General features: G+C 38.8%; 1 pseudogene; it reads right to left on the minus strand.

Annotated features, from left to right (window-relative positions):
* Positions 1 to 2,096: 2,096 nt before the first annotated feature.
* LOC114009098 (uncharacterized) lies at positions 2,097 to 2,219 on the minus strand (annotated as a pseudogene).
* Between the last annotated feature and the right edge of the window lie 12,411 nt (positions 2,220 to 14,630).

Genomic DNA, 14,630 nt, shown 5'->3' on the forward strand with positions numbered 1-14,630 from the left:
CTCTGTGGGACTCAGATGGCAGAGATTTCTAGTGATAAGTAACTGTCCGGTGAAAGAGCAAGAAGCCGTGGTTAGAACTTGTTTCCTAACATAGTATAATTTTATTAGATAACATTTCAATGGTGCAGCCAAGTCAATCACTGAGCGAATGATTGCTCTAGGTAAATTTGTAATGCTGTTTTGATGCCAGAGGTCCAATAATTTTCTAAGAACTGTAAAGTTTAACTTGGAGGACACCAAGACAGTGAATATTGTATTTGTAAGTAAAAGGTAATTCTTTAGATTATAGTTTACCTAGAAAGAAGAAACTAATAGGTTGTCTGAAGAGGGGGCATGAGAGATGGAGCAGGATAATAAGCAAGCTCAGAGTTAGAAGTTTGGTCTTGATACTGCAGGAGAAGTAAATAGGATAAAAAGAAGGAAAGACTGTTAAGGCCAGTGGTGGTGTGGTGGTAATGCACCTGGACTCACATAGAAATGGTCCCAAGTCTGCTTCCTGGGAACTCTGTGTGTGAGCACATGTCTGTGCCTGTGATCCAAGCAGGCTGAGACCAGAGAGATGGTCGTGTAAAAGTCCTGTCAGGAGTGACCGTCTCTCTGCTAATTCTCCCTCTCTCTTTCTTGGGAGAAATCAATATACTTAAGGAAAAATAAAATTGGGTCAACTCTGTATCTTTGTATTGACCGCTGAATGTGCTGTTTATAGGCTTTCTGGCCCCACCATGAGGAATCATCAGAACATAACTTGGAGGTATATTCTCCATGGTCCTTCTGCTTTAGTCTTTGTGCAATTCTGGTAAATGAGTCTACTTTGAGAATCATGTTAAGAAAGCATTCTTCCTTTCTTTTTATTTTTCCTCAATGCACTTCAATGCATCACAACTGATGTTTAATTCAGGACTGCCTTGCCATTACTACAGTTTATTTTATCCTAGAATTTTCTCTCTAGTATATAAGTAGACCTAAAATCTGGGTTTTTGTTCTTATATGGAGCCCAGAATTCACTGGTCTTTAAAGGTAGATCATCCTCACTAGCAGCTCCTTCTCAGCATAACATTAATCAACTTTAAATTACTCATTTCAGCAACGTCCAAACTGTAGTGGTGCACCACCATTTCACCAATGGCCCTGGACCCTTTGACCTGCCTCTGGATTATGTTGTCATGTGGCTCTCATAGATATGTTCATTCCTCATCTGTAAAATTGGGGTAATATTACATATCCTTCAGGGAGAGAGAAGGGATCAAATGTAAAAATCTGTTGTAAATTTTGAAGTGGAACTCAGTTTTAAAAGGGCACTGCTATTACAAGGAAGCAATTATCAGGTAAAACGACTAAGATTTGGCTTATTTCACCAAAGGGCAAGCAGTTCCTGAATTAATGTGGCATGTCCTCTGCTGTGGATGGGCCCTGCCAGACACCAGGCTGTGCTCACCTGTGACTGATGTCAGTGACTAGAAACAGCGAGGCACTGTGCACTTCAGGGGTGACTTCTGAAGAAGATCGTTATGTTTCAGAGAATGTTCCATTTGCCATTTCCCATGCAATTCTCTGCTCTCCAAAATATAGGACTTCACTTACCCTGTTTTCTGAGCCTGGGATGCTCTTTCCACAAGTATCTGCCAAAGTCTTATTCCCATGCTTCTCAGAAATGCCTTAGATCTTTTCTACACTATCCACGTATACAGAAACATCCAGGTCTTTTCTTCTAAGGGAAGTTTTTTGCCTTTTTTGTTGTACTACCATGACTTGTCTCTGTGATGTCTCTAATTTAAGGCCTTGGGAGTTGTCCTTGGTAGATAGCTAACAGTTCAAAGGCAGAAAATGTTTAGTTCGCATCTGTATTTTTAGCACTGGACATGGTTTGTGACATTTATTTATTTATGTATTTACTTGTTTACTATAAGGTGAGTGCATTCTTCAGAGAGAGACAGAAAGACAGAGAGCAAGAGTGAGAGCGAGAGCGAGAGAGAGGAAGTGAAAGCACCCTCAAGGGTGGATGACCATGCTACAATCCCTTCTATGGATTTTGGGCATGCATGCATATATGCCTGGCATGCTTTTCAAACTGCAGGGCCTGGGATTTGAACTGTGCAAAAAATATAGGACATTTCATGAATTTGCATGTCATGCTTTGTGTAGGAACCAGGTTTCAGACCCAATCTTGATAATTTTCTATGAATTGTTCTAATTTTAATATATGTGCTGCCAAAGTGTACTGTGACTTTTAAAGTGTATGTTAAGAAATATGAGGGGTGGGAACCAGCAGTTAGCGTAATGGCTATGTCGCTGGACTCCCACGTAGTCAACCGTAGTTCGCGTCCCGGACCTGGTGGTTTAAAACTCATGCCGGGCGCGTGTGCGTGTGTGCCCAAGATCCCGAGAGGAGAATGGAGGAGAAGGGATTGCGGCGTGACCATCCCCCCTGGGGGGTGATTTCTCGCTTTCTGTCTCTATGTCTCTCTCTGTCTGTCTGGTGATCGCACGCGCCCTATAGTGAAAAAAACCTCCCAAAAAAAAAAAAAAAAAAAAAAAAGAAAAGAAATATGAGGGGTGGGGGGAAAGATTTATTCAAAGTGAGCACATTTTTCTTGGCCACCCTGAACAACCCTGCTGTGAAGAGAATTGTTCTTTGTACCAAGTCATGAGGCAGCTGTGCATGTAGGTAGAGCCCAGCTGTACGCACAGCAGCTGAAATCAGCAGCAAACTGGAAACCACAGAGCTTAACCCCATTCTCCCATACCTCAGGCTTACTCTAATCCCATCTAATTGTGAAGAAGCTCTATGGTGTACCCTGAGCTCAGGGTCTTCTGTCCAGTTAATTACACCTTGTATTTGGGTTTAGTGGAGTGAATTTATTGCATTGTTATAAAAATAATAAATATATGTGATATATTTGCAGTAGGAAACATAGTGTAGAAAAATAATTATATATATATGCACTATATATATAAAGTATAAAGGGGTCATATTGTGTACATATCCGTTTGATGATATCGGCTGAGATTTTAAGAGAATAGGCTGAGACAGTGAGAGGAAGAAGTAGACAGTTACAGAGATACAGGAGTAGAGAGAAAGAGACAGAAATATTTCACTAGGGAAGGTCACTCTTCTCCCTCTGATTGCCACGTTGGCATGTGTGTGTGCATGCACAAGTATACATTCATACGTGTGTACATGAATGTGACATTGATTGTCTACCAGGGACAATGGTAGGTTTTTTACATTAAAATTCCTCAACTTCATAATCTCATAAGCTATATCTTTATTTTTTTTTCTCTCCACTCCATGGAAGAGATAAAAGTAGATCGGAAGAAAGATTTTATTTGCTCACGGTCACCCAGCACCAGTAAGCCAGGTGTCAAACCCAAGCTTGTTGGATTCAAAAGCCACCTTCTTTTCACTAAGCATCCTGGCCTCTCCAGCCTGCATACAACTTGGTCTCATTCATCCTCCCTCTCCCCACCCCTTCCCTGGTTTCATTTGGAACAAAGCACTCCTTTCACTTCTTTTCTTTCCTCTACCATGCTATTTAGTCAAACTTAGAGTTATCCTGAAAACATCACTGTCTTGGCACAGGCAGCTTTATTACATGTGCAGCTGCCAAAGACATCATGTTAAAATTATACATTCTGGCAAGAAAATGCTCATGTATCATTTTCAGATAAAATGTACCAAAAGCTTGGACGTTAACAGATCAAAAGAAAAGTCACAGAACAATAGCGAGGTGTCACTCCAAGAATATGCCAGCTTCTCTCACTTCCCAAACATGTTTTTAAGCAAATAACTACTTCAGAGAATATACCCTTCAAATTCTACAATACCCAACTAATCCTAAAAAACTGGAATCTGTGTCAGAAGAAAAATTGAAATAAGACTCTCCTGATTCCCCTTATTTAAGGGCTCGCCAGCTCGTATGTTTTTATAAGAGAACTCCTCTATTTTAAGTTTTCATGCCTTAGCTATCTAAAACCTCTGGTTCTTAAACTAATCTAGCATCAAGTCAGTGCTCATTAATTTGAAATCCATTGTCAAAGTGACATGAGAAGGCATTAGAGGGCAATTATAATAATGACATTAATAGCAATATCAAAGATAATCCTTTCATTAGTATCCTCAATATTCAATAAGTTAATATATATTTTATTCATAATTTTAATAATAATCTTATTAGTTTTATGACAAGAAAACTGAGCTGCAAGGGAGGGAGGCCAGAAAAATAATAACTATAGCAATACTATCAACCACAACAAGGACAAGCATTTGTGTAGCATGTAAGTTTATAGATTTTTGTAACTTATAATTTAGCCTTTTCACCAAATAGATACTGTAATAAGATGCTTTAAGATATGGTTAATTAGAATTAGACTGATTAAATTCTCAGCTCTGGAATTTATTAGCTGAGTAATCTTAAGCAAGAGAATGAACTTCTTAAAGATTCAATCTTGCCATCTATAAAATGTCATCTGTCACATAAAGTTGGTAAAAATCACATGAGATGATGTACGTAAAACACCAGACAAGGAAGCAACTCAGTGAAGAGAAGCTATTATTACAGTGAAATGTATTATACCATTATTCTTAAACTATCCTTATTTATGCATATAGTGAAATATATAATGCAGTATCTGACACATTACTAATGTTCAGTATAAGTTAGTTCTTTACCATCTTCATTCACTGGACTTTCTGTTCTTGAGGAAATGAATAGTGATGGGGTGAGGCATGATTATATAGACTTTTTTTTTTTTTTGAGACGTTTTTGCTATAGGGCGCGTGCGCTTGCCAGACAGAGAGAGACAGAGAGACAGAAAGCGAGAAATCACCCCCCAGGGGGGATGGCCACGCTGCAATCCCTTCTCCTCCATTCTCCTCTCGGGATCTTGGGCACGCACGCACACATGCCCAGCGTGAGTTTTAAGCCACCGGATCCGAGATGCAAACTGCGGTCGACCACGTGGGAGTCCAGTGACATAGCCATTATGCTAACTGCTGGTCCCAGTTATATAGACTCTTGGCATCTTTCATTTCATTGTATTTCACTTCATCATTTCATTTAATTTAGCTTTACTTGGCAGTTTTCCTGTTTCATTAAAAACAAAATGTTTCATGTATGCACAGAAGCTATCTAATAGATGTAAACATTCATGTTTATATTAGCCTTAAGCATACACTTCATAATTACCTGTATCTGTGGAAGACTAAGTATTTCTTTGAAGTCTAGTGAACCAAAAAAATCTTTTGGAGGTTAACTTAATAGTGACAATTAAACTGATCTTAAAGGTAAAATAGAATCTGGACACAAAGATAAGGGTCAGTGACTTTACAAAGGGCTGCAGTGAATCATTGGCAAAATAGCCAAGCATTAAAACATCATTGCTCAGGGGGCCACTGTGGTTTGAGTCCTGGACCTAGCAGCTTGGACATCATGCCAAGCACATGTGTGCATGACCAAAATTCCAAGAGGAGAATGAAGGGGAAGGGACCCTGGTCATCTGCCCTTGGGGGTGATTTCTCACTTTCCTTCTCACGGTCTCTCTTTCTGTCTCCCCTTCTCTCTGATGAGTGCATGTACCCTGTGGTAAAAACCTTAAAGAGAAAAATCATTGCTCAGAACAGCCACCTTGTCTTGGTATCCAACAATGCTCAGAACTATTCTTAATATTTACAAAGATAAATGCCTCATAGAGCACTGCCGGGGTCCAGCCTCGGCGTGGGTGGGTTATCTCGACGAAGGCGGCGAAGGTGAACAGAAGACAGAGGACTTGATGCCTTTCATGCACGTCCTATGCCAGACACCCCTCAGAGGTCGCCCTCTGAGGAGTGACAACTGCTAGGAATCATCGTGCCTTTTTATTGAGAATGTGTTACATACAAGTAAATGGGAGAGGGGCTACGTGTTTCAATTATCAGCTCATAAAGTCTTTTAACAATAAAACATAGATTCTATTCAGGGGTGGATTAAAGGTGGGTCTAGTGCAGTTCCTCAATTGTAGGTGGGTCTCCATGGAATGCAGTTTTGGGAAAGCGGTTTCGGTAAGCAGAGATGATTATTAGCTGATGCGGTGCAGCAGCCATTTTGTGATTACTGGGAATGGTGCTGAGAAAAGAAAATCTCAAGAATACATATTAGTTTTTATGGGTCTAATAAGGAATGATACTTATACAGTTTTGTAGGGATCTAAAACTTAATTTGAGGAATCCTAATATATTTATTTATTTCACTTGGAGAGGGCAGAGGTGTCCTGGGCCAGTTTTGGCCTAATCTTATTTTAGGTAAAGAAAGGATGTATTTTAAAGGGCCTTCTAAAGGTCAAGATTACTTTTGCCTAGAAAGAACTTCAGCCCACCCTCTATTGTGACCATGGAGATAAAGCATTGTAATTAATAGTAAGTGATTAGAGCAAAGGGGAGCGGGTCGGTCGGGGACTTCCCGGAAGATTTTATCATATACTCAGGATGTATAGGAGAGCTATGTAATTCTTTCATAGTAGTAAATTGGGGAGTCAGAGGGGGGTCGCTTCCCAGTGAGGCTGCCTCAATTCTCTGGAGCAAATAGCAAGCAGCCTTGCTGACATGCTAACTGACCCAAGCTTTGTTCCAAGGTCGGGGGGTGTACAACAGTAGCCTTGCCAACGTGTTGATCCGACCGGAAGCGGAGCTCAAAGGTCAGGGGGCTCAGACAGATCCTGGGGCCTCACCGGGTCGGACTCCTCCAGAGCACGTATTCCATTCTACTAGTACACCATTATCTCTGTAACAAAACAATTGGTTGCAAAAGCTGGAACAAATCCATTGAAATATAGATATTACATTTTCCTTTCCATGGTGGAAAAATGGGTTTTAGTAACACACAATTTAACTATTAACGTATGGAATGATTCATCAATGAAATGCATAGTATGCTCTAATTAAGTGCCTAGTAGTATATTAAACAATGGAAATACAATGATGAATAAGTAAAACTTAGTTCCTGTTCTCAAGGGAATCAATACGGTGGATAAAAATAAAGAGAAGACTATAATAAATAGTAACAAATAATCAATGATCTATTAGGGAATAGAATACCTTTTATAATAATAATAATAATAACTTTACAAACCTTAAGGATGAATTTACTGTGAAAATAGAAGATGGAAGAACAGACAAGAATTTGTCCAACTAATCAGTGATTAGACTTACAGAATCTGTCTAATGGAACTACTTTGGAACTTTGGAACCTATTGAAAGCTTTCGCCTTCCAAGGGAAGGATTGAATTATACATTGTCGTTAATTCTAGCCAATTTTAGTTCTTAGCATGGCAGCTGATATCCATCCTTTCTCCTCCCCACTCAACTCCATGACAAAAAGCCACTTATGTCTTCTAGGAGCAGTTTCATGTAATTTGTGGGAGCCAGGATGGGAAAAAAGGAATCTATTCTCTAAAGATCAGAGTTAGGTGTTCTGATCACTGATTTCTACTTCTGATCTCAGAGATGAAGTCACAGAGAAGTAGCCATCCCCCCCCCCCAACAATCTTTTGCTCTGGCTAAAGCAACTTCCAGGGGATTTATAGGGCCAGTGACCAGTAATGTTTTTTGATCCTTGTCAGTTTCTTTCTTTCTTTTTTTTTTTTTTTAACTTTTGAGAGCCAAGTATTTAGCATTATAACACTCATAATTAACTAGCTTTACAGGGGTACTTGTAAAGTTACTGTGCATGCCTGGGGAAAGTCATGGGGAAAGAATGAAGAAGACCTTACATTTACATCTACGACTGTATAGACACCTTACAGTAACCAAATTAGCAATAACCAGACAACGACAACAGAAAATAGCAAACTCTGAAGAAGGAGGAGAATTAGATCTCTGAGTTACCACATTATAAGATTTCAATATTCAGTTTTCAATATTCAGTTTTCAATAAAATCACAAGGCATACAAAGAAGCAGGAAAAGTATGGCCCATTTGAAAGGAAAAAGAAATAAATTTACAGAAACTGCTCCCAAGAAAGACCAGATGGTAGACTTACTAAACAAAAACTTTAAAGCAACTGTCATAAAAATGCTCAAGGAACTAAATGAAGACATGAACAATGTTTAATAAACCATGTATGAACAAATTGTAAATGTTAATAAAGAAATGTGAAACATAAATTATACACCTTAAACAAGCAATAACTGAAATGATGAATTCATTAGAAGGATTCAAATGTATATATTAGCAGACAGAAAAACAATAAATGAACCTGAAATCAGAAAATTGAAATAATCAATTCTGAGGAGCAGAAAAAAAATTTTTTTCAAAATGTGAGTAGAGCTTAGGGGACTTGTGGTACACCATCAAGCAGACAATATATGCATTGTGGGATTTCCAGGATAAGGGAGAAGTTAGGAGACAGAAATTACTTGGAAAATAATGCATGAAAACATTCCAAATTTTGAAAAAGATACAAATATATACGTCCAAGACATTCAGTGAACTCTAAGCAGGATAAACTCAAAAGGGTCCACATCAAGGCACAATATAATAAGAGTGTTCAAAGCCCAAGACAAGAGAGAGTGTTTGAGGCAGAAAATGGTAAGTAATTCATCACATACAGTGGATTCTCAATAACATTACCAGCAGATTTCTCATTAGAAACCTTGGAGGCAGAAAGTAATGGGTTGATATAGTAAAAGCCCTGAAGGAAAAAATAAACAAACAGAACTCTCAACTGAGAATTCTATATCTGCTAAACTGTTCTACAAAAATGAGCATCATTATTATATAACTTTTCCTTCCTTATCAGCCCAGCAATCCCCAGCTAAACTAGGCTGAGATGTAATCATAATTAATGGCTATAAAAGGCCAGAGAGAAGGAGAAGGCAACTTTTGACAAGGGTTCCTACTGACTAGTGGGAGAGAAATCTCTGCAACATCCTCTTTTTTTTTTTTTTTCAAGAGATTTTTGTTATAGGGGGGTGTGCTTTCACCAGAAAGACAGAGAGAGACAGAGAGATAGCAAGAAATCACCTTCCAGGAGGGATGACCACGCCACAATCCCTTCTCCTCCATTTTTCTCTTGGGATCTTGGGAATGCATATACATGTACCTGATGTGAATTTAAGCTACCAGGTCTGGGACTTGAACCACAGTTGACTACATGAGAGTCCAGTGACGTTGCCATTATGCTAGCTTCTGGTCCTTGCAACATCCTCTTTTAATGGGAAGTGTTAACTCTTAATAGGGCAGAGTGAGCTACCTCTGCAACCTCTAATCATTAGAGGTCAGAGGTGCAAGCAAACTGAAATTCTCTGGGGAAACTACCCAGATGTCTCCATCTCATTTTTAGGGTCCCTAATTTTCTTATCCAGGATCCTGATTTTAGCATAATTGAACTTTTCTTTTTGACCATTTAACATCTAGACCTCTGTAACTATCAGAATTTGAGTCTGATCCTCAGTTGTGAGTCCTTTTTCATTTTAGCAGACAAGGGCATATTTGTTATCCACCAAATAGCATTCACATTTAACTTTTACTATTTGTTAGACATTCTTTGTATTGCATTAATTCTATGGGACTTCAGTGTAACTCAGTAATTTCTTATGAATCCACTATTTCTGTATACCTTGTCCATCTCATATATTTAAAATGTTTAAATTATAACACCAGCAAGAATTTTGTGTTTTATTAGAACTTTTTGTTTGTTTTTTCCAGGTCACCATTGATGAAATGTTCAAATATTTGTCCTCCATTTTATACAAGAACTATTTGTCCTCCACTTTCCACAGAGTACTATCTTCCTTGCTAGTCAGGTGGTAAGTGATCCAGTTCTTAATCCCATTCTACCCCACCCGACCCCACTCTTCAGAGTACTGCCATTGACATTTCTCTCAGTTCCAACCCTCCAAGAACTTCAATATGGGATTAGATATACCAGAGATATATTGAGAAAAAAAAACCTATGATGGATAAAATGGGAGGTAGGAACAGACATGGAGAGGGAAGAGCAGGCATAGACAGGGAGATTCATCAGGCCATGATAGTAGGTCTGATACCTATGGAATTAGAGAGGAAAAGAACTGAAATCTTGGGACCAGCAGGTGGTGTGGTGGTTAAGGTGCTGGCCACTCCCACATGGCCGACCGCGGTTTGAGTCCCGGACCTGGCGGCTTCCTTTCTCCCTTTCCCTCTCTCTCTCTCTCTCTCTCTCTCTGTGCCTCTCTCTGGTCAAATTAAAATGAAATGAATGAATAAATAAAGTTAAATAAATAATAATTTAAAAAAAGAACTGAAATCTTAGAACATAGTTTGTGATTCTCAGACTGATGACTTCTCAAGCAAAGGTTGTCAGTTAGAGGAATTTCCTATTGAATAGAAATGTTTCCACCATGCTCAGTCATTGGCTAGGGGCATCCCAGGGAAGGCATAACCTCAAAATCCAGAGAAGAATAATAAATGTTGTTAGTAACTGACCCACAGCAGACTATTTTGCTGGAACTCTGACTGGGCAGCTTCATAATTATCACACTGATTGAAAAATGAATCTGGAAAATGAAACAGGAGTAACTAAGAAATATTTTCAGACAAAGAACAAGGAGAGTGACTAGCTCTATTAGTTTAAAAATTCATTCTAGTATGGTAACTGTTTCAACAATGTGACTAACATGTTGGTTTAGTCTCTTGATATCTATCTTCACTATCTTCTCATTTGTTCTCTTCTACTGTGGAAGTTAAAAGCTGGACAAATCAGTTCACCAGCATGTGCTGTAATTGGAAGGAAGAGTCTACCTGACTCGTTGCTTTGATGATCTATGAAGTATGAGCAGATATCTGCTGCGGATACTGTAAGGTTGCAGGGGCAGCTTTTATTGTCAAGGATGGTAGATCTAGTTTATGTATGGATTGGGATGACCACTCTTGGATTTATTGCTATGTGATATTGACAAATCACTTTTTGGTTAAGATAATGCAAATGGTTTGGGGCCAGTTGGTTGTGTGTTGGTGAAGGCAGGTGGATTCTCCATGGGTGACTCTTCAGTTTTCATATTAGAGCTGGCACCTTCAAAAACATGTAAGTGCATGTGCATGCATGCCCATAATCCCATGGAGGAGGAAGGAATGGAGAAGAGACTGTGGTGTGACCAATCTCCATGAAGGATGCTTTCTCACTTTCCTGTTTCTCTTTCTTTGTCTTCCTTTATATCTCTCTCTGGTGAGCACATGCACCCTCTGTCACATTAAAAAGAAAAAAAAAAAGAAGATACTGCAAATAGCTCTATTCTATCCACCTGAATTAAATTCCATTCAGATGAAGAATAAAGTATTTTTTAAAATGATAAACAGATCAGTTTAACAGAATTGAGAATCCAAAAATAGAGCCATGAATCTATGTGAATTTAATATTTTGAAAGTTGACATATCAAATTAGTGAGGAAAAGATGGATAGTTATTGGGTGTGGGACAGCTATATATTTGAGGGAAAAATATACTTCACACGATGTACAATCATATAGTTCATACAGGTTTACAGTTGATAGGAGAAGAAATATAAGAGCCATCTGGGGTAGATGAGACTTTTCAAGTTACTCATATAATGTAGAATTATAAAGGAGAGTAATTATCTATCTAACTACTACAAAAATATTGAAGACTTCTAGATTGCAGGGGACCCTATAAACAAAGTTAAAAGTCAAGCAATAGAAAGGAGAACTTGTCTGATATATTTTCGCAGTGGTAGAACTAGAGATAGATAGTATTAAAATATAGCATATGTGATGTACTCTTAGGTACCATCTTAAGACAGCATCTGAATTAAAGGAATATCAGCAGCACATACACTAAAATTGGGATAATACGTTGGCCCCTGTGCAATGATGACACACATATTCCATGAAGTGTTCCTTTTTTAAGATCCTGGCATTTGATACAAGTGGACAAATATGGAAGACTTAACGCTAAGTGAAGCAATCTAGACTATGAAAGACGGGCATTGTATATCCCTGCTCAATACATATTGAATGTGTGTACTTCATAGCAGAAACTGGAAAATTGGAAGGTCTAATAGGGAGAGCAACTGTAGATACTAGAGACAGTGGAGGGATTAATAGGAAAGGTTTCAGGAGAAAAACAAATAACACATTTAAAAGGCACAAAAGTGAAATAGTTATTTATTGATGACAATGTATATGGAAATGTCTTCGACTAGACAAATATGCACTGTATTCATGCTGAGAAAAGCCATGTTATACACTGTAAAGATGTACATAAATGAATGCAAATATTTAAAAGAAGCTAATTAAAAAAATAGATTAAAAGGGGGACATGGAAAGCATTTTCCACAAGAGAAACTATAAATGATAAAATAGACTAAAACGTGATCAATCTCATCTAGTAATTATTTAAAGGAATTTCAAATTTTAAAAAGAGCTATCACTTTCAACCCATCATATGGAAAAATACATTAAAAGGATGAATAACAGTAAACGTGGGTGACCATGTGGAGAAATGGGTACTTACAGGGATGCTGGTGGAAGTGTAAATGTGTAAGATCACTTTGAAAGGTGATTTACCATATTCATTAGAAGCGTGTACCACTTTTGCTTGGAGGAGGACTGACGGTTCTGACACTGTGTCATTGCAGAGGAGTGTGGGATGCAAGAGAGCTCTGCCACATTAGCAGTACGTGAACTATGGCTTCAAGGTGATTTACCATAAAGAGCGATTAAGGGACAGAAGAGTAAGGTGAACCTTATTTAGGTATGATAGGCCTTGGGCAATGAGTTTAAGGTGGCCAGAGCAGAGAAGAAACATTAGACTTAGCAGGAAATCAGAGACTCCCTAGTACAAATAGCTCTATTTTCAGCAAAGAAAACTGAGTGCCAGTGAGGTCAGATGATGTGCCAAAGGTTACACAGTTAGCAGTCAAGCTAGAAATAGATCCCACTCAACCTCTCTCTCAGAAATAAAATAAATAAATAAGGTAGAAACTTTTTTCACGTTGGATCTTGGCAGTCCATGATGAAATATTAATCCCACACAACTCATAAAAGAATTGAAGGCAAAGAGTAAATTAGGATAAATGTCAAGAGGAAGGAGTTGAACCACAGAGGGCTGTGCGTATTTTGTGGAGAAAGGGACTTAAATTCAGTGCTGTGAAGAACACCTGAAAAACATAACCTGACTTGATCAGCATCTTGGTCATGAGCCTGACTTTTGCAGCAGTCTAATGGGGACAGTGGAGAGACATAAAGTCCAGGAGAAAAACAATAATGACCAGACACAGAGGGTCAGAGGGGACATGGCCCCTGAAGTAAGAAATACGGTGAGACTCTGATTAGCTGCTTCATCTGGTTTTATGAACACACATTGATAGCAGAGTGGTCAGGAGCATTTAAGTCTGGATGAAAACAAAGAACAGTAGGGGACCAGCAGGTGGCATAATGGTTACATTGCTGGACTCCCACATAGTCAAATGGAGTTCAAGTCTCAGACCCAGTGGCTTAGAACTCACACTGGGCATGTGTACGCACGTGCCCAAGATCCCGAAAGGAGAATGAAAAATAAAGGGATCGTGATATGGCCATCTCCCCTCGGGGGAAATTTCTTGCTTTCTGTTTCTTTGTCAAGTGCATGCGTTCTACTGCAAAAACTCTCTAAAGAAATAGATTTAAAAAAAAAAAAAGAAAGAAAAAGAAAAGAACAGTAGGTATGAAAAAGCAGGTGTACGCTCAGGAAATGGTCCAGGTTAGATGTTTTATGTACCCTGAGAATGAGACATTTCTTTTCTTACACACAGTGCAGCTGGACCTCATCAGGATTACTCAGGGGCTGAGCTTGCTACAGCTATGGACTGGGGAAAGGGAAACAGGCTGTCAGACAACCTGGAATCCAGCCACTGCTCTGCTGCTTTGTAGTTGCGAGACATTGAGGAAGTCTCTTGACCCACTTAAATTTCAGTTTTCTTAACTACAAAATGGAGGCGATGATAGGCATCTTGTTCACATTACAGTGTTATCCTGAGGTTTAAATGAAATAATCTACGTGAAGGATGTTTAAAATATGGAGAAAAGTAAATAAGAGGTAGTGTCTGGATTCTTGGCAGACATATTCTGATAAACTGTGATAAATCAAAAATACATGAAATCTAAACAAATAACACCGCCGTCCCATGATTTGCCTTAGATTCTATCTAATTATTTATTTTTTCTAGCTTCAAGTATTACTGCAAATGTTTTCTGGGCTAAGAACTCTTGTGTTCCTCTTTGGTATTACTGCACAGAGCCTGACTTAGTGTGTGGGTGCCAATATGTATTGATCAAATAGCCCATACCTGGCATTGCACTAAATAGTTCACATGTATTACTCATAGGCTAGGAATGGGTACTTCAGTGTTAACGCAAGGAAGCTGATGCTCAGAAAGTTGAAATAATTTTTTCGATACACAGCTATTCAATAGTGAAATGGGATAGGAGCTCTGATATTTCTGACTTCAAAACTCACCCTCTATGGGGAACTAAATTAAGTTGTATTTAATTTCTAGGTTGTAGTTGCCTCAGAAATGTTCTCTGTGTGATTCCCCCGGGTTGCCATGATTCCTCTGGTCCCACCTGGCGAAAGTGTAAGAGGTCTTCCAGATGACCTACCCAATTACAAGAAGAACCAGTGT

This window comes from Tupaia chinensis, unplaced genomic scaffold (assembly GCF_000334495.1).
Source record: "Tupaia chinensis unplaced genomic scaffold, TupChi_1.0 Scaffold000459_1, whole genome shotgun sequence".
NCBI classification, from domain to species: domain Eukaryota; kingdom Metazoa; phylum Chordata; class Mammalia; order Scandentia; family Tupaiidae; genus Tupaia; species Tupaia belangeri.